Source organism: Agelaius phoeniceus, chromosome 10 (genome assembly GCF_051311805.1).
Source record: "Agelaius phoeniceus isolate bAgePho1 chromosome 10, bAgePho1.hap1, whole genome shotgun sequence".
Classification (NCBI taxonomy): Eukaryota; Metazoa; Chordata; class Aves; order Passeriformes; family Icteridae; genus Agelaius; species Agelaius phoeniceus.
In genome coordinates this window covers 24,143,048-24,163,123 of record NC_135274.1, presented here as the reverse complement: position 1 = coordinate 24,163,123, position 20,076 = coordinate 24,143,048, and the positions used below count along the sequence as shown (strand labels likewise).

General features: G+C 42.8%; 1 long non-coding RNA gene across 1 annotated transcript in view; it reads right to left on the bottom strand.

The window, feature by feature from the left end:
- LOC143694874 (uncharacterized) overlaps positions 1-7,167 on the bottom strand; it is a 38,427-nt gene extending 31,260 nt beyond the window's left edge. The window contains exon 1 of the long non-coding RNA XR_013183609.1: positions 7,119-7,167. This is a non-coding gene — a long non-coding RNA (uncharacterized LOC143694874). The remainder of the gene's footprint in view (positions 1-7,118) is intronic.
- Positions 7,168-20,076: the final 12,909 nt, after the last annotated feature.

The window sequence follows — 20,076 nt, the reverse complement described above, 5'->3', positions numbered from 1 at the left end:
GATAAACTGAAACAAAAGCACACTCCACTGTAGCACGAGCTAATGATATTTTCCTGAGTGAGAGAAACCCACATTCTCTGCAGACAGCTCACATTGTTTGCAGATAAACCACTGAGAGGCTGCACCGGTGAACAGGAGAACAAATCAAAAATTAAACAGCATTTCCAGGGGTGCTGGGGTTCTGCTCTCACCCAGACACCAGCCAGAGGACAGATCAATTTATCACCAGGTGCATCTCTGATCACTTCAGGATGTGACTTGTGCAGCTGGAGTATTCAGCCTGGTTGGAAGCACCTGGGCACTGCTGGATTTGCTGTCTCAGGCCCTTGTAAAGGTTTCAGCAGCAAACCTGCCTGAAAGCAAAGCAAATAAGCAATGAGGCAGCAGCTCCTACAGAATTCCTGAGCAAAGCTAAACGTGGGAAATGAGTTAAAAGTTAACTCAGAAAACACGGCTGAGTCCCTGTGGGCGTGCAAGGGGGGCCATACAGACATCACAGCATGGCAAAAATATGAGCAGAGGGACAGGGATTGTGGAATTAGAGGATCAGAGAGTGGTTTGGGTTGGAAGGGATGTAAAAATCCCCTTGCTGCAATCCCCCTGCCATGGGCAGGGACACCTGGGCATGGGCAGAGACATGGCCTCTGTCTGCCATGGGCAGGGACACCTCCCACCAGACCAGGCTGCAGATCTGTTCTGCTATGACCTAGGCCAAGACCTACTGTTAAACTACTCCATAACTGCACTGCCAAATTAGAAAGTGCCCCCAAAGTTAGAAAAATTCCACATTGCCAACTCCACAAAGCTACAGGCACTGACTCTGCTGAGCAAAATGCCCTTCCCTGCCCAGTGACAGCCAGAACCATCAGCACAGCCCCATCCCCCTGGATATTCCAGCCCTTCCAGGAGCCACAGAACCCTCAGAGCACACCTGACCCCTCCACAGCCACCCCAGCACAGACAGATCCAAACTCCTTCCAGCAGGAGAGAAAGATGAACAGCCTGGAATGCCCTGGGGTGGAATTGCACCTGCAGCTCAGAGCAGCAAACTCCTCATGCAACAGCAGAGCTGCTCAAACCCTCCCTGCAGCAAACTCAGCCCAGGAAATGATGCCTCAGGGTTTAGCTTTTATAATTTTTTTTGTAACTTCTATAATTTTTCAGATTCTGTGTTGCTTTAGAGTGTGGGTCTGGGCTTCCCATGAGGGGATGCTGAGCTCTGTGCACAGAGCAGGGAGACAAAACAATTCCTGCTCCAGCTGGGCACCAAGGACAAATGATCCAAATCTCAGCCCAGGAGCACAAACCCCGTGGGCTGGAGAGAGAAAAACAAGCAGGGTGGGACTGCAGGGGCTAAAGCTGGGATGGGACAATGAACTGCAAGGTGCAAATGGAGCAGAACTAACCCAAGGCAGAGACCCCGGGAGCGCTGGTGCATTTTGGGGCCATTTTGGTTCATCTTGGGTGCAGCCCTGGCTGGGCTCTGGTGCTGCCCAAGGTGGATCCATGGAGGAGATGCTTGGAATGAATCCCTGCTTTATTCTGGAGCTCTGCCCAGCCTCTGCTCCAGGGCAGCCTGCACAGGGCTGAGCCCAGGGCTGCCATCTCCACACCCCCACTCTGACTGATGGGGGCTTCACGGGGGCTGACTGTAGGAAATTTAGCACTTTTTGGGAAAATCCCTACGAAACAACTCTGATTTCCACAGGGGTTTTCAGGAAGAGGGGGATGTGTAGGAGCAAGGATTACTGGGTTTAGGAGTTTGGGTGCTCTGCTCACAATTTTGTTAAGCCTGACTGTCCTGGTGGCACCGTGCACTGAGCATTTTCCCTTTATCACATATGGAGGCTTCTGCAGTGGACTTTAACACCTTCATGGTCAACACAAGCTCCTCAGAGCACTGCAGGAGAAAATGATGGCTTTGGTGACCACTCTGGGACATCCTGCTGGGTTTTCCCTTCCCAGGGACCCTGTGGTGCCACTCCTGAGTGTGGGAAATAGTAAATGTAAGAAGATTTTCAGAAAGCTGTACAAGCAGGCCTTAGAAATAGAAAGAAAACTTAAAACTAGCTGCAGCTGCAAAGTCTGAAAGCAGAAAAAGTTACAATACAGCAAGCAAGGTCAGGAACCAATAGCTTGAGTTTTAGGCTTGGCCAAGACAAACCTTAAGATTGCAGAAAGATAGGAGAAAGTTTTAAGCCCAATAATGGAGAATTGTGTGTTGTTAATAGAGAGCAAACAAGCATTGTGTGAAGCAGGTGTAGGTGTGCTTTTAGTGATTGGCTAGAACAATTGTCTGTGAGCTTTAGCAATGTGCCATTGGCTAGAAAGTTTTAAAAATGCTCTGGAACAAAGAAATCTTTACCTGCTGCTGGCAGGAAGTGAGCTTTGCCATCTTGTAGTTGTCTCAACCCTGTCATGAGGCTGATGCTGCAACAAAGCTCAAAGAACACATCCCAGCAATCCCATTCCATTCACAAAAACCTCACTGAGCAGGGAGGCTCCAGCCCCACATCTCTGAGCCTCTCGGGCTCCTCCTGAGCCCCGTGGCTTGGAGGATGCTGCCACCAAGAGTTTGCCAGCCATAAGTGGCGCGGTGACAGCTGCTGTCAGTGAGGACAATGGAAATTGGCAGATCCAGCCGAGGATGAAGCATGACAAATTGCAGGGAAGCACAGGGAAGGCAGAGAGCTCCACTCGACTGAGGAGTCAGATGACATTTGCAGGGAAGCTTGTGGGAATTCTCCAGACAGCCTACAAGACGTGCTAAATGTTATTTGCATTAGAACAAATCATAAGGTATCGACTGCAAAATCATTTCCCTTTAATGAAGACTCGGAGGGAAAAAATATCAGAGTCAATTAGGAGACTGAAAGTACAAATATGTTGTGCTTTACACATCTCTGAAGCATGAAGGAGCCAATAAAGTGCATTTAATAAAAATGAACAACAAAATTGCTGACTGCATTCCTGAGCTCATGCCATGCTTAGGAGGCTTCCCCAACTCTCTCTCCATCTACATGAGTGGTACATTTCCCAAAAACGTGTTCTTCTGCATGAGAAGAGGGATCCCACACGTGCCTGTTGTTTCTTACCACTGAAGGGGAATTGTCACTTCATCTCTTCTCACACAACAACCCAACTGCACTGCACCAGTGCCTCCCAGATCCACAGCTGAAACCATGACCTGCATTCACTCAGCATCCAGAGGAGGGGCCTCTTATTTATTACTGATGTTGGGGGGTTCTTTTACTAAATAATAAATAGGTTTTGTTTTGTCTGTTGTCTGTTTTCTCCTTTCACAACATTTGGTTTCAGCTGCTTTGGAATCCGAGTGTAATTCTGATTTTTCATTGCGCTGTTGTCAGGCGACGAGTGAGAAAAAAATACAACAAACATTTTCAAGTGCTACCTGTCAGCCTAAAAGAACTCTGCAAACTGATATTGAAGGAGGAATAATTTTCCTCCAAAACACTTTTAGCAACACTTAAACAGTGCATTTCACAGCTCTAACAGAAACCAGAATGCATCTGAATTTCAGCTTGCATTTTAAAAGCAGCACAACCAGTAACATTGTAATGCTATTTCTTCATGACTTACTAAAAGGCTCTATCTAAAAATTACCTTTTTTTTTCTTATCAGTTTGACTGTCATGTAACTTACCTGGAGATAACCAAGAGAAGCCGTGTGGGCCACCCACAGACATCCCTTATCTCTCAAGTTTGAGCTGTTCAGATAAGCCCAGGGGGTGACAAGATATTCCAGGAGTGTCTGGATGCGATCCTGTGCCTGAGCAGGGAGGGAGGAGGGACAGAGGAGCCCCTTGGTCCCTGCCAGGCTGACCCCTCCTGTGCTTCTGTGACAGCTCTGCTGCTTTCCGTCCCCCTCCTTGGCCCCTCCGTGGCAAGAAGTGACAATTACAGCACACAAAGTGACATTTTTAATTAGGTACCACACTTTTCTGAGCCAAGCAAGTGACCCAGAACACCTCAGTGACAAACGTGGCATTTTACTGTAACATGAAACCAGGTGAAAAACATGACTCATAATTTAAATGTCTATTTTTTTTTCCTATTAGGTAAATTTTTAAGCACATAGTTCTGAGGGATGGAGGAAAAGGAAAAAAAAAATAGGAAAAAACAGATTGGGAGTTTTTTTCTTTTCCTTCATAATTTATAATAAAATAATTTAAAGTTATTCAAGACCAGCACTTTCCTCTCAAATTTCCCACCATCCAAGAGAGTCACAGCACCTCCATCCTGCTGGACAGGAGGTTTTGTCCCAATACCTCAGAGCAGGGAGTTTGAGCTGCTTTATAAAACCCTCAAAAACTTCCACATTCCTGTGGCAGAGCAGCAAAATAACAACAGAGGCCACTGGATTGCAAGAGAATTAAACCAAGCCCAGTGAGAGCTGGGTGTCAGGGAAGGTACAAAGGTTAAAAACCCCCTGAACATCCCTTTTCCAGCCACCCTGGTCACACAGACACAATTCCAGACCTCAGGCACCCCAGGGAAGCTTCCTCCACACAAGGGAGGAAGAAAAGCTTGGAATCGAGACTATAAATGTTCTACATATTGAAATTCTCTGCTTTTGAATCTCACTTAAAATAGAAGCAAACTCAGATGGTTTCAAATCCAATGTCTGTAACTGCTGTGGATGGAGGGAGGAATAGTTTCAGGCTGGACAGAAGCAGGAAATGGGAAAATCATTGGGAAAAACCTTTCTTAGAAGTTTTTAACAACCCAACGGAGTTTAAGGACATGATGTGGACAATAATTATACATTAGGAACATTGGAGAAGAGATTTTTATGATAGCAACCCACACAACAGGCCGTGTTTGCGGCAAAAAAAGAAAAAATAAATAATAAATCAGTAAATGTTGAACAAATTTTCATCCACCTTTCTACTCCTCACATACAAACACTGCTGTTCCCCCCAGAGACTGAGGCATCTGCAAGCTCTGCTGTACATGAGGGGGAAAAAATAGAGCAAGACAGTCAATATTTTTGATAAAAGAGAGTTAAAAGGGAAATCTGAAATCCCTAATGTTGTCCTCCATGTCAGAAAGGAATACTTTTATCTTCCTAGAAAGATTACAGCAACAAAAAGAAAATATTCCAAGTCCTGATTTCTCAGGACTTTCAAAGATAAGGTGGTGAAAAATAAACTTTTGGCAAGATGTAGGAAAAAGGTCTTTGCTGTGTGTCTGAATTCATCTGCAGCTCAGCAGTTGCCAGAAAACACTCAAGGTTTCAATTAATTACTTGTTTCCTGTTGAGATAAGAATGAGCTGCAAACTCTGCCTGGGTTACTGGATCTGGGTAAAGTCTGTGTTCAGTGCTGGGGTGACCTGAGCATCCTCTGCTGAGTGAATCCTTCCCTGGCAGGAGAACAAGATCCCCCTGCTCCTCCCCAGGACAGGATTTGCCATCTTGGATCACTCCTTGTTTTCCAGAGATTTCTCCTCCCCAGGTTTTCCTCTGCCTAAGAACCAATGAAATTTCAGGCCAACCAGGGTGACAAAAAATGGAGTTTAAACCAAGCAGATGGCTCTGAAAGAGCAGCTACACTTCTTATGGTATTTTCAAGGTCCCTGGACAGAGGAGGAAGGAATGAATCTGACTCCATCTTCTTAGAAGGCTAATTTATCATTTTATGATATTATATTATATTTTATTAAAGAATACTATACTTAAACTAAAGAATAGAGAATGGATACTTAGAGAAGGCTAAAAGATAATAATGAAAAACTCATGACCTCTTCCAGAGTCCTGACACAGCTGGACTGTGATTGGTCATTAAGTCAAAACAATTCACATTAAACCAATGAAACAATCACCTGTTGGATAAACAATCTCCAAACACATTCCAAAGCAGCAAAACACAGGAGAAGCAAATCAGATCATTCTTGTTTTCCTTTTCCTCTGAGGCTTCTCAGCTTCCCAGGAGAAGAAATCCTGGGCAAAGGGATTTTTCCAGAAAATGTGACAGTGACAATCCCTTCCCATGGAATAAAAGCACACCAGGGTGGTTTCAGGCTTCTCAAGAAAAACTGTACTTCTTAAAAATAAAATACTCTTAAAACTCACTATTTCCTTCCACCCCTTCTTCACCCGTTCTAAATTCCTGGAGAATTCTCACACACCTACAGCTTCATCCAAATTAAAAAGCCAGACCCCTTCCTAGTCATAAATTTTGCATTATTAACTCTAAAATTCTAAATGTCTTAGAACACTGAGCAGCACAACAGCACCTTGAAAAGGGATGTGAAACTATCAATCCACAAACAGTGGAATGTCACAAATATTAAAATAAAAATTAAATACACAAAATCTGCTGCAAGTCTGGGGGGAAAAAACCACAGAGTTTGAAACAATTTTGATATTCCCTTTTAAGAATCTGAATTGATGGAAACAAGGTCGGAAAAAAATGATGGAATTGAAGTCAAACTTCAATTTTACAGGCTCAATATGTTGCAATTTCTTCTGAAGTTTTCAAGACAAGAACTTCAATTTTTTTTAACTAAAAACAATCTCATCTGTCAACTGCACAAAATATTTTTTCAAGATGGTTGGCTGGAGAAACAAATCAGAATAAAGTGGCTGTCATCAGTAAATCAGCCTCGACAGAGCAGCACATATCCCCAATTTTCATGGGAAATACCTGTTAAATTCCCTTCTCTCAGGAACTGTTTTTCTCAAGGAAGAAAAGTGGCCAAGGTAAGAGAAGTAATTGATGTATTATCCATGATAATCTCTCATTATTTTCATCCTTGCTTAACATGCCTCTCCTTACTGCTGTTCAGATGATTCAAACCACACACAAATCATCTCTGCCTTCCCCCAGACACCCATCCTGATAAAAACAGGATTTTCCAGCAACAGACTATCAGGGAGAAAAATCTCAATAACCATCAACCACTTGAAGCATGGTAGCTCTGCAAATAAGATGTTTAACAGCAAGGCTTCTGCTGTTTTTGCACAATCCTGAAATAAATGTAAAATGTATTTATTGATTTTGCAGTCGACGAGTCAAAGTCGCTGTTCCAACAGAAGAAGCTCAAAGAAAAACATATTAACAACGGAAAATACAGCAGATATTTATGTTTACTTACATTTCTGAAAGTCAGCACTACAGGCACAGGATGCTGCTGGTTGATTTTTAATTGCAGCTTATTAAAAATGTTACCACTGATGTAAATATCCCTGAGAATGAAGTTCTTTAACACAGAGGGCAGCACAGCTCTGCCCTGGTCTGTGACAAGGCAAAAGTCAACAGTTCTACAGAGAAAGGCTCCAGCACAGCTGAAAACACAAGTGTAAAACCCAAACAGAACATGCCATTGCATCAGTTCAGACTCTATCAACTATAGAGCATATTTTAAATTTTTTCTTAAAAAATCTACAAGGTGTTCTGCTTTCAGCATCTGTAAATCTCATTGTGCTACTTCAGAAAACTTTCCTATTAGTAAATAGGAAAAAAAAAGTTTTAACATCTCCTCTATGTATTAAAAGCAAATATGAACTTTCTCTTTATAGGTGTCTTATATCAGATGAAGGAAAAGAAAAACAGCTCAAGAGCTCCCAAATAACACCAAACCCACACTGTTGGCCCTGGATGCTCCACTGGGAAAAAAATTTGGACAGGATTTCATCCTCCTGCAGCACCATGACTCCACCAGATGCCAACATCATGTACTCACCTTGCACAAAGAAATCACAATTAAAAAAAAAATCAAAAAATCAAAGAATAAAACCTGTTCCTCACTGAAATATTGGTCAACCCACCAGAACCTGAACTTGTAAAAGACAAAAGGATAAAGGAACAGTTCTCTCATTGGCATAGTTCAAAACCAAATTATAACCAAGGATTTCTATTTTGATGAGGTGTGTTCAACATAGACAACTTCATTATCTTCACTACATGTGCTAAACTTTTCTTCATTCCCCAAACATTAAAATCAGGCATCAGCAGAAGAGCATTTGCTTTTTACCCCCATCACTGAAGTCCCTGATCTCAGGCACTCAGTCCCAAAGAAAGCTGTAGGAACAGAGACAAATCCCTAAAATTCACCTTAGGTTACCTCCTACACCAATCCAACGATTTGTGTCACATACAAGCATTTCCTACAGCCATTTCTTACTGTTCTGGAATTCTGATCTCCAGGAGAACTGTCTGGGGCCAGCTTCAGCATTCAGGTGTAAATTGGGGTTTTTTTGTGTCTGATTTTGCCCTCTGCTCCTGAGGCTCAGGCAAAGGCAGTGAATAATCCATTCACTAATGACAAAATTCAGGTTCCAGCTCAGTGCAGCCCAAGCACTGACTGTGCTCATCTTGCTTTGAGGTCCAGCAGTCCTGCAAAACATTCAAACTCTCCATCTCTCAGAATAACAAAACCACCAGCAAGCTGAATGGTTTTCATTAAAAGAAACTTGAATAAAAAGATTTTGTTCTGAATGGAGGCACTGCTCTCCTATGGACTTGTTTTCATGCCTTTTTTTTCCTCTTTAAGAGAATTCACAATGCCCCCATTTTCTATTTCTTCCTGCAAAACAGATTCCCTGAAACTGAGCAACTGAAATAAAAACTAATTAAACGTTGGACTAAAGTGAGATTATCAAGGTTTATAAATTCCTTCCTTTGGGATTGAGGCTTCTGTTCAAAAACATTTCTAGAAAAAAAACCTATAACTACACAGCTTTTGTATTAAGCTACTTATCAAAAGCTTCTCAGAGAGGAAAATGATAATGTTAAATTAAACTCGTGGGTATAGTTTATTCATTTTATGGAAAATTTTGAATAAAGAGCAGCAGCTGGGTCATGTGGAAGGGACTTTGTGCTCTCTGTGACATCATTCAGAAATTCACCAAATGGAACGAGTTGAATGATTTTGGGGGGAAAGAGCAAGGTGTTGTATGTTGGAGTTGTTCATCCTTATTTTTCTCATTTGTACTCTCAGAGGCATCGCCCATGCACAGGCTACAGGATAAAAGCACCAGCTGGGATCACCAAGGGCAGCACAGGCCATGGGATTTCCCTGAACTAATTTTCAATTCCTCAGAAACTCAATTTGCCTGAATTTATTTTCACAGACTTTGACAAATGCAAACAGCAATTTATTGACTGAGAAATGGTAATTATTGTAACAGAAAGGGAAAAACTGCTGCAAGGTGCTTTGTTGGTGTATAAAGGCTCCAACCAACGCCCAAGTGGGGTTTGGGTATAAATCTCCATAGAATGGCACAGCACACATCATATTTTTGTCTCTGCCAGAGGTGGGATAGAGCAGGAAAGCTCTGAAAAACACAGTCTGACTGTGAAGATTTCAGACTACTAGAAAAGGCAGCAAGATTTTATTTTAGCTCCCAACAAACCTGGTGGACGAGAGCCTTGCAAGGTACGAGGAGCTCATCCCAGTGCCACTCATCAAACCCCAGTGTCAGGATTTGCCAAGGAGGCAGAGCAGCTGGAATTGCTGAGTGGAACTCAGACTCTCTCTGAAAGCATCCTCAGACAGCCCAGCTCCTTGACTGCTGGGACAATCAGGCTCTTGCCATTTTATCTGTGCACTTTGAAAGCCAGAGCCCAGCTTTAAAAGGCAACGGGATGTGAGATCCTGCACCCCATTGGCAACCAGATGCCTGGAGCTGGGGCAGTCAGCACAGTGCAAGACAGAAACTGGAGCTGGAGTCAAGGCAAGTGCCAGGGATTCCTGAGGTGAGAAAAGTTCCTGTCACAGTAATTGAAAGCAAAATGGGTCGTAGAATAGACCAGGAAAACCAGAAAGTGAGCACTGGGAGGTGACAGGAAGAAGGCAGCCTTCTAAAACTTGGTGTGAGCAAGAGCATTGCACCTCCTCATCTCCTGAAAGGCTGAATTCCTGATCCTGCTCCAAAGCCATGACAAAGGTCACTGAGCAGACACAACACTGAGAACAACAGAATTTACCTCCATGCCTTGTCCTGAGCACACTGGTGAGGGCTCTTCTGAATAAAAGGTCCACGACTTCCTTCCACATCAATGGCGAGGCTCTGAATCCTGTGGGAGCAAAACCAGCCCTAGACAGAACCCAAAGCTCTGTGGCCCCTTTGTTTTATCACCTGCCCTGCACCTGCTGGGAGGGAGCAGCAGCCAGTGCCTGCCTGAGGATTCGTTTGCCAAAGCTTCTTTGATAAATCCCAAAGATAACAGTTCCCTCTCTCAGATCCACACAGCCAACAGTTTAAAAGGAAAAATTTAGTTCTTGCATTTGTGCCTAAAAACCTCAAGAGTCTGCCAGCCCATTTCCCTGCACCATGCATGATCCCCTTGGTTTTCCAGGCTCCACTGAAATATTCTCAACACTGAACCACTGGTGAAAACCAAATGCCAGAAAGGGATCTGCATTATTTCCTGGGCAGAAAAAAAAAAAAATCCTGCATGTCTGAAAAGCAGGAAACAGCCCCAGGACTTAAGCACCCAAGCAGTGCACCTTGCCCAAAATATCCCCTCTTTGAGAACTCCCTCAGTACCTGGGCACTGCAGAGAATTCTCTGAAATGGGCCAGTCCCTGTCCTGTGCCCCTGTCCTGTGTCCCTGTCCTATCACATTAAACAGTCTGGGTCTGCATGTGCCTAAGCCAGTCCTCTCCTTCCTTCCTTTCCCAGTTCTTTATCTCATCTCTGTGTTCCAGCCCAGTCTGGTTCACATCTCCTTGTTCAGCTCTGTCCCTCACACCCAGCTCCAATTCCCATCTCATGCCTTGATCTACTCCCATCTCCCTTAAGCAAAATTTTGATAGAACAGCCAAAAAAAAAGAGGTTTATCTTTACTAAATTTGTTTTGCTGTGACCACAATGATTCATTCTGTCCTTAATCCCATTCTGAAAACAATCTCTGTTTATATTCCCCCAGATTTTATCCTGGAGAACAGTCCTTTATTAAAGAAGGGAACACCAGAACAAACAATTCAGGGCAACCCTTTTAAACCTGGATTTAAAGAAACCATACATCCATGGACATAAATGTTTCCTGTTTATCAACTAGGAAATTCTTCAATTACTTTTTTTATCTTTCTTTGCATTTTGACTTGAGTGAAACCCAGATACCTACACCACATACATACATACATACATATATATCTATATATATATAATTTTAATTTTTTCTAACGTGACACAGAATGTACATTGCTAACTACTTAAATATATAATCTTCCAGCCCCTGCAAAGCTCTTTCACCCTCATTATTCCAGGCTGATGTCTCCAGGCACTATTCCTCCACCTAATTCCACCAGAATTTAGCTTGGCTCTCCAAATGCAGAACCCAATTGTTCCCTGTCTCCTTTCTGAGTAATGCAGATCAAATGAAGGCAATCTGAGTTGGAAGGCTGTCACACCAAGTGAAATCTGAATAAACTGGCAGTGTCTAAAAATGAACTGGCACCTCATTGAAAAGCCTCAGAATATCTCACTTTATGTAACAAGTCACTGGAGCAGACTTTCAGATCCGAGCTCCACGCCAACCTCTGACCTCAGAGTGCATTTTTGGGGCTCTGGAGCTGCATTCTGCATTGATCCTTTGCTTCCCAATCTCATCCCACACCCTGCTCCCCCTCCTCAAGTCAGTGACATTCACAGTTCAATTTTGCCTTTATCACTCTGACCTGCTTTGCCAGAAAACCCTTTTTTATCTCTATGTTAAGACATGGGCAGTAATCTCTCTCACTGCCAGGTAATTTTAATGTGGATTAAACTGGATTCAATCCAGAAGAAAAAAAAAACCACAAACAACAATTTAAGGAATAAGAGCCAAGATTTGGACGGTGGAAAAAAGCTTACAAACCTTTTTATATTTGAACAGGCACAGATGTCTCTTTCTTGTGTAGGTACAGACATGATTAGAATTGGTCAAGAACTTCACAGGAAAGTTTTAAGAAACATGACCTTTAAAACAAAACAATCAGAAACTTGTGTTTTGCAAATGCCCTAACCCAAAGCTATTTCCCCCCTTTCACACATTATCTGATATTAAGGATTTTCTTTCTTAATCTGCTTCCAGTGGGGTCTCAGCAGATCCACCTGTAAATACAGAGGGGTTTGTGAAAGAGCTGAAGGATCTGTTTTGAGCATGGCCACTTTAGAGATCAGAGAGATGCACAAAAAGACATCCAGCTGGTTAAAAAGGAACCAAAGCATCCATTCTCAAGTGAAACCATTGCTCTGGTACATCCTCTGACCACTAAGAAAATTTTCCTACCATCTAAAATGTCTCTGGTGCAGTTAGAGTTCGGTGCCTCTCACCCAATCTGCCCTGAAAGGAAACCCAGAAGATTCTGCAACAACCTTTGACATATCTGAGGGCCACTGACACATTTTCCCTCTGCAGAACAATTATATTTGTGCAATATGCAATAAGAAGTTCTGGTATAATCAGTTGTTGGCTCACAGAGAAAGATGCACAGCCCTCCTCGAATTTCCCCCACAATTTTGGTTTAATATTCAGGCTGAATCTCTGATGTTGAGCAGATGAAACCTCTTTGCCCTTCTTGGGGTTCTTGACTTTAGGTCCTGCCCATGCCATCAGTGCAGGAGGAAGCTGCATCCTCCCCCAGCCCATGATGGAATAAAAGCCTTTCCCCCAAAGCTTTTCCATTAATTCCATTAAGTTCTGAGTTATGACTCAGCCAGGCCCTACCAGCAATTTCAGAAAACACATCACAGGATATCATTTTTTATTCCCTGAAGTACATCACTATTTTAATCTGGAGTTGTAATTGACTCCACTTTTAAAGGAGGTGATAAAACGCTCAGGGAGTTGTTGTGCTACCTCCAGATAAGCAACCCTGGCAATATATAAGGGAGATAGCCCAGCCAATGGCTGGGGGAATGATTACAAACACATTAGAATGATCCTTTGCCACATTGATCTGCAATTTTAGTTTATGCTATCTATTAATCTCTGAGCTGCAGCATGTTTGGGATCATCTCAGAGGCACTGGCACCCCTGGCCACAGCTGTCCCCTCTCCCTGCAGAGTCCCTGCCAGCAGGGCAGCACGGGGCACATCTGGTGGTGTGAACACGATGGGCAGGACTGGATTCTGACCCAGCCAGGGCTGCAGAGGGAGGGTTATCAGGGCTGAGATTGTTGGCTGCTGGCTGAGATAAGGCAGCACAGCTCCCGTCCCTTCGCAGCAAACACGCGCCGTGTTGGCGACAGCAAAGAAAAATCCTCTCAAGATTGGGAATCTTGCAGGGCTTGAAGGGATTCAAGTCCTTCCAGGGCTCCAAGTTGTAGTGAAGGTCAAAAGCAGCAAGGCTCAGGCAGCCCCTGCTACTGGAATTCAGAGGAGCCTTCAGAGCCACCTGAAAGCAGAGAGATTTTGGAACAGGCAAAGGCACTTGGGGTGGGACATGAGAGACAGAGAAATGAAGCAAATGTTCCCTAATCCTACCCAATCCATAATTGTGTCAGCTCCTGGAATGGGATGTCTCTGCTTGCTTCAGCACCTGCTGGACTAGAAACCTGCCCTTTGCATCACAGCCAAGCAGCAGAACTTAACCTTTATGTTCATCTTTTCCATGGATCATTTGGAAAGCGCTCCAAAATCAGCCATCATTTCAGTGGCTCACAGAGAACTCACCTCCTTCATCATTTGTCTTCTGTGAGGCAAAGATTAATTCCTTCAGGGAGAAAAACAACATGCCCCAGGAAGGTGTGATCAGATTGCAGGAATATTTCCTCCTGAATGCCACCAATATCCAAAATTTCTGTTTATTTATATGCATTAAATCCTTTTCATGGCTGGGCATGCTTCAGCTCCTCACCGAGAATGCACAGATTAAAATGAGCACTATTCCTGTTTATACTTCCGTGCTTTTATGGTCATCAACTCACCTCAGGATTTGAGAGCTTCACCAAAGGCTCTGTTCTCTTGCCTCCCACTCAATGGATGAATCCAGCTTTATCTACAAAGAACTCAATCACAAAAAGGAAAAGTTAGAGGTTCATTGTGTCCCAAAATCTCTTTGATTTTCCTACAAAGCCAGTCTCTGTTGAAGGCCCCACATCCTGGCAAAGCAGTTCAGGCAAATCAGAGGAGCAGAGAATTCTCTTGCATAAATAGTAAACAGCTCAGAAATTGCTACAATCATGGCAAACATCACTTGGACTTCTTATCACATCACACATCAAAGCTATCAATTACAGGCCAGAGATTTCTAGCAAATGAGCCTTAATTAACACTGCTGCCTCCAAATTTACTTATTCCTGAACATTCCCAGCTGCTATGGGAAATTAATTATGGCTTAAATCTTGTGGTTCTTTCTTTAGTACTTGTTGCATGGCAACATTCATTTTTATGTATGAGCTTCCCCCTCCAAATGACTTTATAATAGTCTTAGCCAAAAGATGAGCTGTTAAACTCTTAAGCACAAATATTTACCCACCTTGGTTTGGATTTTTTTTTGGTTTTTCACTCATAGGACATGAATTATTCACTGATAAGAGGGGCTGCAATGTTCTGGTTGGTTCCAGGCATCAGTAAAATCAGTCACAGGATTTAACTGGTTTCTTTTAACATCAGTTTCACAAGCGAGGAAAGATTATTGGTTATTTCTATTTATTGCATTTAAATATAAATTTTGATCAAGAGGCTGTTTCCAGATAGAAATTGCAGATGTGAACTATCCCATAGAGGTGACTTTTCCTTCCTGAATTATTGGTTAAACTCCCCATGGGATAGAGCAGCCTGACCAAATCCATGCCATGCCACAAGCAATACTGATCAATGTTTTTGCTGATTTCAGTCAGAACTTCCCAATGCATAATAAAATGAACCCCAGAAGAAAAGCAGCACATCTCCAGAATGCAATTGTGTCTCATTTTGAACAAGCTGCAAATAACTTTGTTCATATTATACCATAAACAGCCACTAAGAGGAACAATCAGCACCTTATTTTACAACATCAATTCATAACCCACAAAGATCACGATTTTTGATTTAAAAAAAAAGAAATTCTGAGCTTCAAAAGAAAAAAAAAGTATTTCATAAGATATAAATTGAAATAAAATGGAAAGAACATTAAAAACACCCACAAAGTTCAGATGAAAGGAAACTTTCCTAGCTGAGCATGTAAAAGCTTGGAGTTTTAACTGTGGCTCTGCAGCAAAAATGCCAAGGAACAACATCAAGGTGACAGCACAGTTTCCTTAAAGTTTTGTTGTCTTGTCACAACCTCCTGTGAAATGCCAGTATTTTCTGAGCTCACCTGAGATGTCTATGGACATGATTTAATGCAATTTATTGCCAAAAAAGATGACAGCAACACTTAAGAATGTGGGTTTAAAGTCTAGAAAGATAATTACTAAAGTGAGGATTAACTAACTGAGGAGTTAAAATGAGAAACAAAAAAAATTAAGATTTTTTTTCAGTTATTAAATAAAAGCAATAACTTTTATTAAAAGCACTCTACTCAAAATCTATGACCTAACTATATAAATAGATTAAAATAATGATACTGAACTGATTTTATACCTTGAGATTCCATAATTCACACGTGGCCAAGGATTAAATATTGGATTTTCCATTCTTTGTTCTCTCATCACTAGAATTTATTAAGAGGCACAGAATCTTCTCCATGTGCTTTAAAGGTTTGAGCAGCTCCTGTCTTCAGACTTTGAAGCTGCACCAAAGCTTCCCTAACAAAGGCCTAGGTACATTTCATCCTGCAACAGAACATTGTATTCCTCTGTCTGGGAACCTCAGAAATGTGATTTGAGTCATAAAAAATGTAATATTTCAAGGCGAAACAGATTCCACAAACCAAGGGAGAAATGCAGGATGATGGAGATCACAGGATGTCCACCTCTGATTTTTGACAGCTCCCAGCCTCTCCTGGTGGAAGGGGGAATCCTCCTGCAGCTGCCTCCATGGGTTCTTCACTGAGAAACACCTGCTGGCAAAAATCTCAGAGAAGATGAGGCCAATCTCTCATGAAGGCTCCCAAAAAACCCCATTTTCCTCCAAGAATTTGCTGAATTAACAATCTTATTCTGTCATCCTCTCATGACCAAGTCTTTTTTTTTTTAAGTATTTCAATTATTTTTGTCTATGTCAAAACAACAGTAGTTTTTCCTTTGCCTAATCACTATTCCCTTAATATTTGAGTTTGCAGTGACAAAACTGCTGGATCCAGAGAGAGGAACAAGCAGTTTTTCTCTCTCCTGAAGACATTTTAATTCCAAAAGATAAACTGCACTTCAAACTGCCACTGCAGCTCTGCAATCTGTCAGCACATGTGAGGACCAACAAACCTGTTCCCAAAAGGAGACAGGCTCAAAATGGAAAACTCACACCTCAGTGGCTATTTTTAATTTAACTCTTTCATGAGGTTTTAAATCAAGCCTCATTTCAGTGAGATTTGAAGACATTCAGGAAAAAAGTTGTTACAGTTTTGGAAAATTCCAAATTCTCATTAGCTTTTCACAGGATTTCAGTATTATGAAACTGTCACCAGCCCTGTGGAGGAAACATTCACACCCATTTATTTAATGTGACCTCTTTTTGTCTCACAGAGGCTTCAAATGTCCCTGAGTCTGCTCCCTGCCTGTCCCCTGGCACTGAATTTACCCTATTAGCCAGAAAATCCAGCTACACTCATGCAAACAAGTTTTCCTTCTGCTGGCCCTTCTAGTACCAAATAATATATTCAGAGTAAAGCAGGATATATTATGTGCAGAGAATAAACAAGATCAAATTCGAACATATCCATATTCAAGCATTCAAATCAAGTGTGAGAGAAAGCTCCTGCTGGGAATTTATTTTTTTTTTTTCTCATTTGAACCAACTGCCCCACTTCAGTAACATACCCCAGTTTCCAGAGGGACATGGAAACAAATCCTGAAGAGCTGAGCTTGGATTCAAGCTAAGCTTGAATGTTGTCCTGTCTTGGTTTGGAAAGCCAGGTGTCTGCTAAGGAAGGCAGGAGCCTCCCTTGAAATGGAAAATGTAAACCCTCTCCCTCTGAATTATTATAAATTTGAAATTAAGGGGCTCTCAGGCAAAAATATGGGAATAGGAATAACAGTTCTTTACTAGGAAAATTAAAATAAAAATGCAATAGTACAAAAAAAAAAAAAATAAAACAAACCACTGCCAGAGTGAGAGCAGGCCCTGTCCCCTGTGTGTCAGGGGGTGGCACAGCCCCATCCCATGGGGGCTCAGCCCTCCTGCAGTGCCAGCTGTGGCTCTGCTGGAGCAGGGATCCTGCACAAGGGGGGAGTTTTCCTCTGCAGCTCCAGGGCTGCTGGAGATGGGCCTGGGCTCCTCTGGCAATGCAGGGCAGCAGAAGCTGCTCCTCTGGCAATGCAGGGCAGCAGAAGCTGCTCCTCTGGCAATGCAGGGGGCAGAGGCTGCTGTGCTGTCCCAAAGCTCAGATTGTACCCAGGTAGGAATGCTTGGCTCCTCCCCTGGGCGGAGCATCTCCCCATGGGATGATGGGATTGGATCAGCCATGCAGGGACACTCACTGGCCATGGACAGAAGATAATTAATCATGAATGGCCCATGGACAGCAGAGATCTCCTGGAGGGAGGATTGGCTATGGGAGAGATAAAGAAAACTGCCCAAAGAACAGCAGAGAACTGCCCCAGCTCTGACAGATGGCAAACAGAACACACACACATATTTTACAACCCAGGACACGTGTTCATCCATCACTGGATGAGCACAGCTGGACAATGGAGAGCCAATCCTTCCCCCTAGGATAACCAGAGCTCTCTATTCTGCATGAAGTTTTTGGGACACAAGGTTTAAAGCCCTAAAAAGGTGAGGGGTCTGTGTTACCTGTGGCTGACAGCTCGCCCAGGGCAGCCTCATGCCGCTGAAATCCGCAGGACAGCTTGGCACATGCCAAGGCAATTATTTGTGTTAGCACACAGGCACTGCCAGGAAGGCATTAATCTGGAGATGATTAGAACCTGCTGTTTTCTTTGTGAATGATTTATCTATTGACTGTGGGAGTCATTTATTGATAATTTACAAATGGAGAACACGGCGCGGCTCTGCTGGCTGTTGGCAGCCACTCCTGAGCTGTCCCCAGCAGTGTGCTCCAGCCACGTCTCTCTGTCATCCCTCGTGCTCCAGAGTCAAGTGGGAGGTGTCCCTGTCCATGGCAGGCTTCAAATGAGAGCAGCTTTTGATGCCTTAAGATTTAGCTTTTGTAATTCCCAGATTCTGCACTGCCATAGTGTGTGACTCTGAACTCCACATCAAGTGTCAGCAGTTTCCTTTCCCAGCCCCAGAACCAAGCAGCCACTGCAGCTTCAGCCCCAAACAGTGCAAACAGCAGGGGATGGAGGAGAGAAACTGGGAGGGTGGGGCTGCAGAACCTGGAGCTGCAATTGGATAATGAACCCAACACGGAAATGGACCAAAACTTGTATAAGTGTGAAAACTCCTGACAGGCATCTTGGGTCCATCTTAGGTGTAGCCTCAGCCAGGCTCTTGTACTGCCCAAGGTGGACCCTTTGAAGGCCTTTTAATAAATCCCTACTTTATCTTTTAGCTCTGTCCAGCCTCTGTTCCAGGCAGCCTCTCCAGGGCTCACTTTGAGGTCCCTCCCCACCCAAACCATTCCATGACTCTGAACCACACCCTGGGCTTGGAGCCTCTTCACCCCATACCCAAAATCTCCATTTGCCCAAATTCTCCAAACAAACTTCAATAAGAACCTTCAAGGGAGCAGAACAGAGATACAAAACCCACAGCAAAATGGGAGAATTCCTTTGCTGTACTCAGTAAATGCCTGTGTTAATTTATCTCCCTTTTTATCTTCCTCTCACATATTTATGTGGCACAAACAGCTCCTGGAAGAGGTACAAAATTTAGTAGAAGAGAGCCTCCTACCTCAATCAAAGAAATCTATTCCATGACAAAGGGAAAAAGATGAAAGGTATTTGTATTAGCAATAAAAGAACACCAGTGCTAAGATTTTTTTTTTTTAACTGTGAAGGACAAAACAGAAATCATATAAAAGACAAAAATAAACAGAATTAATAGGAACTCAAAGCAAGGACAAGCTGCAGGTCCCTGATGGTGTAACAAATTACAAAGCAGGTAGAAACTAATGTCAAGAACTATTTATTCATCTCTATAATGGGAACAACTTCAGGCAAGGACAATAATCACAAAGCAGGAAAGTGTTCATTAATTAAATGGAAACAAATCAGAATTGCTCAGGCACAGCTTGCCAAGGATCCTTTTGGCAGGCAGAGATATGCAATGTTCCTCCTTGTGCTCAGAACCTTTTGCATGACGAGAGCTTGAAGGGAGTTTATCAAGGCTCCTGCCTGCACAGGTAGCAACATTGGGTTTGTGTTTATATATAAAAAACCCATCAAAAATGGAAATCTTGATCTCCTATACGTATGAAGGGCTTAAAAAACCTCAGCAGTGAATCACAGGCCATGGTGAAACCCTTGACTAATTTAACTCTTTCATGAGGTTTTAAATCAAACCTAATTTCAGTGAGATTTCCAGGCAAAAGTTGTTCCAGTTTTGGAAAACCCCAAATTCTCGTTAGCTTTTCATGGGATTTTCAGACTGGTGACTACCAAAGCAGGTTCTCTGTGCTTGCTTATCCCCTGTGATTCATCAATTCCCAGTCACAGCACCAGATCCCTCACCAGATATTGGGGAACATCCCTACCCCACGGGTAGCACCATGGGTAGCACTTAAATACTCTTAAAAAAACTAAACACCCTCCTAAAATTGTTAAATTTCAAATTTCCCATGACTGGGAATGGAGATACAAACCAGATCTTCCCTTTACTAGAATGGGCATAATTTTATTACAATTTCTGATATTTTTATGTAACATTTTTATTATTATAATTATTACTCACAAGGTTTTCCTCCTCTGGTCTGTCCATGCAGACACATCCGGATCTTCTCTCGGATCCAGTCCTCCAGACCTGGAGACACACAATCCTACTTTTGGAGCAAAGAGAATAAATATTAGGCAAAAAAAAGAGGAATTTCTGGACATAAGCAGTGCCCCAAGCTGGGGGCTTGGGCCATGAGTTTGAATT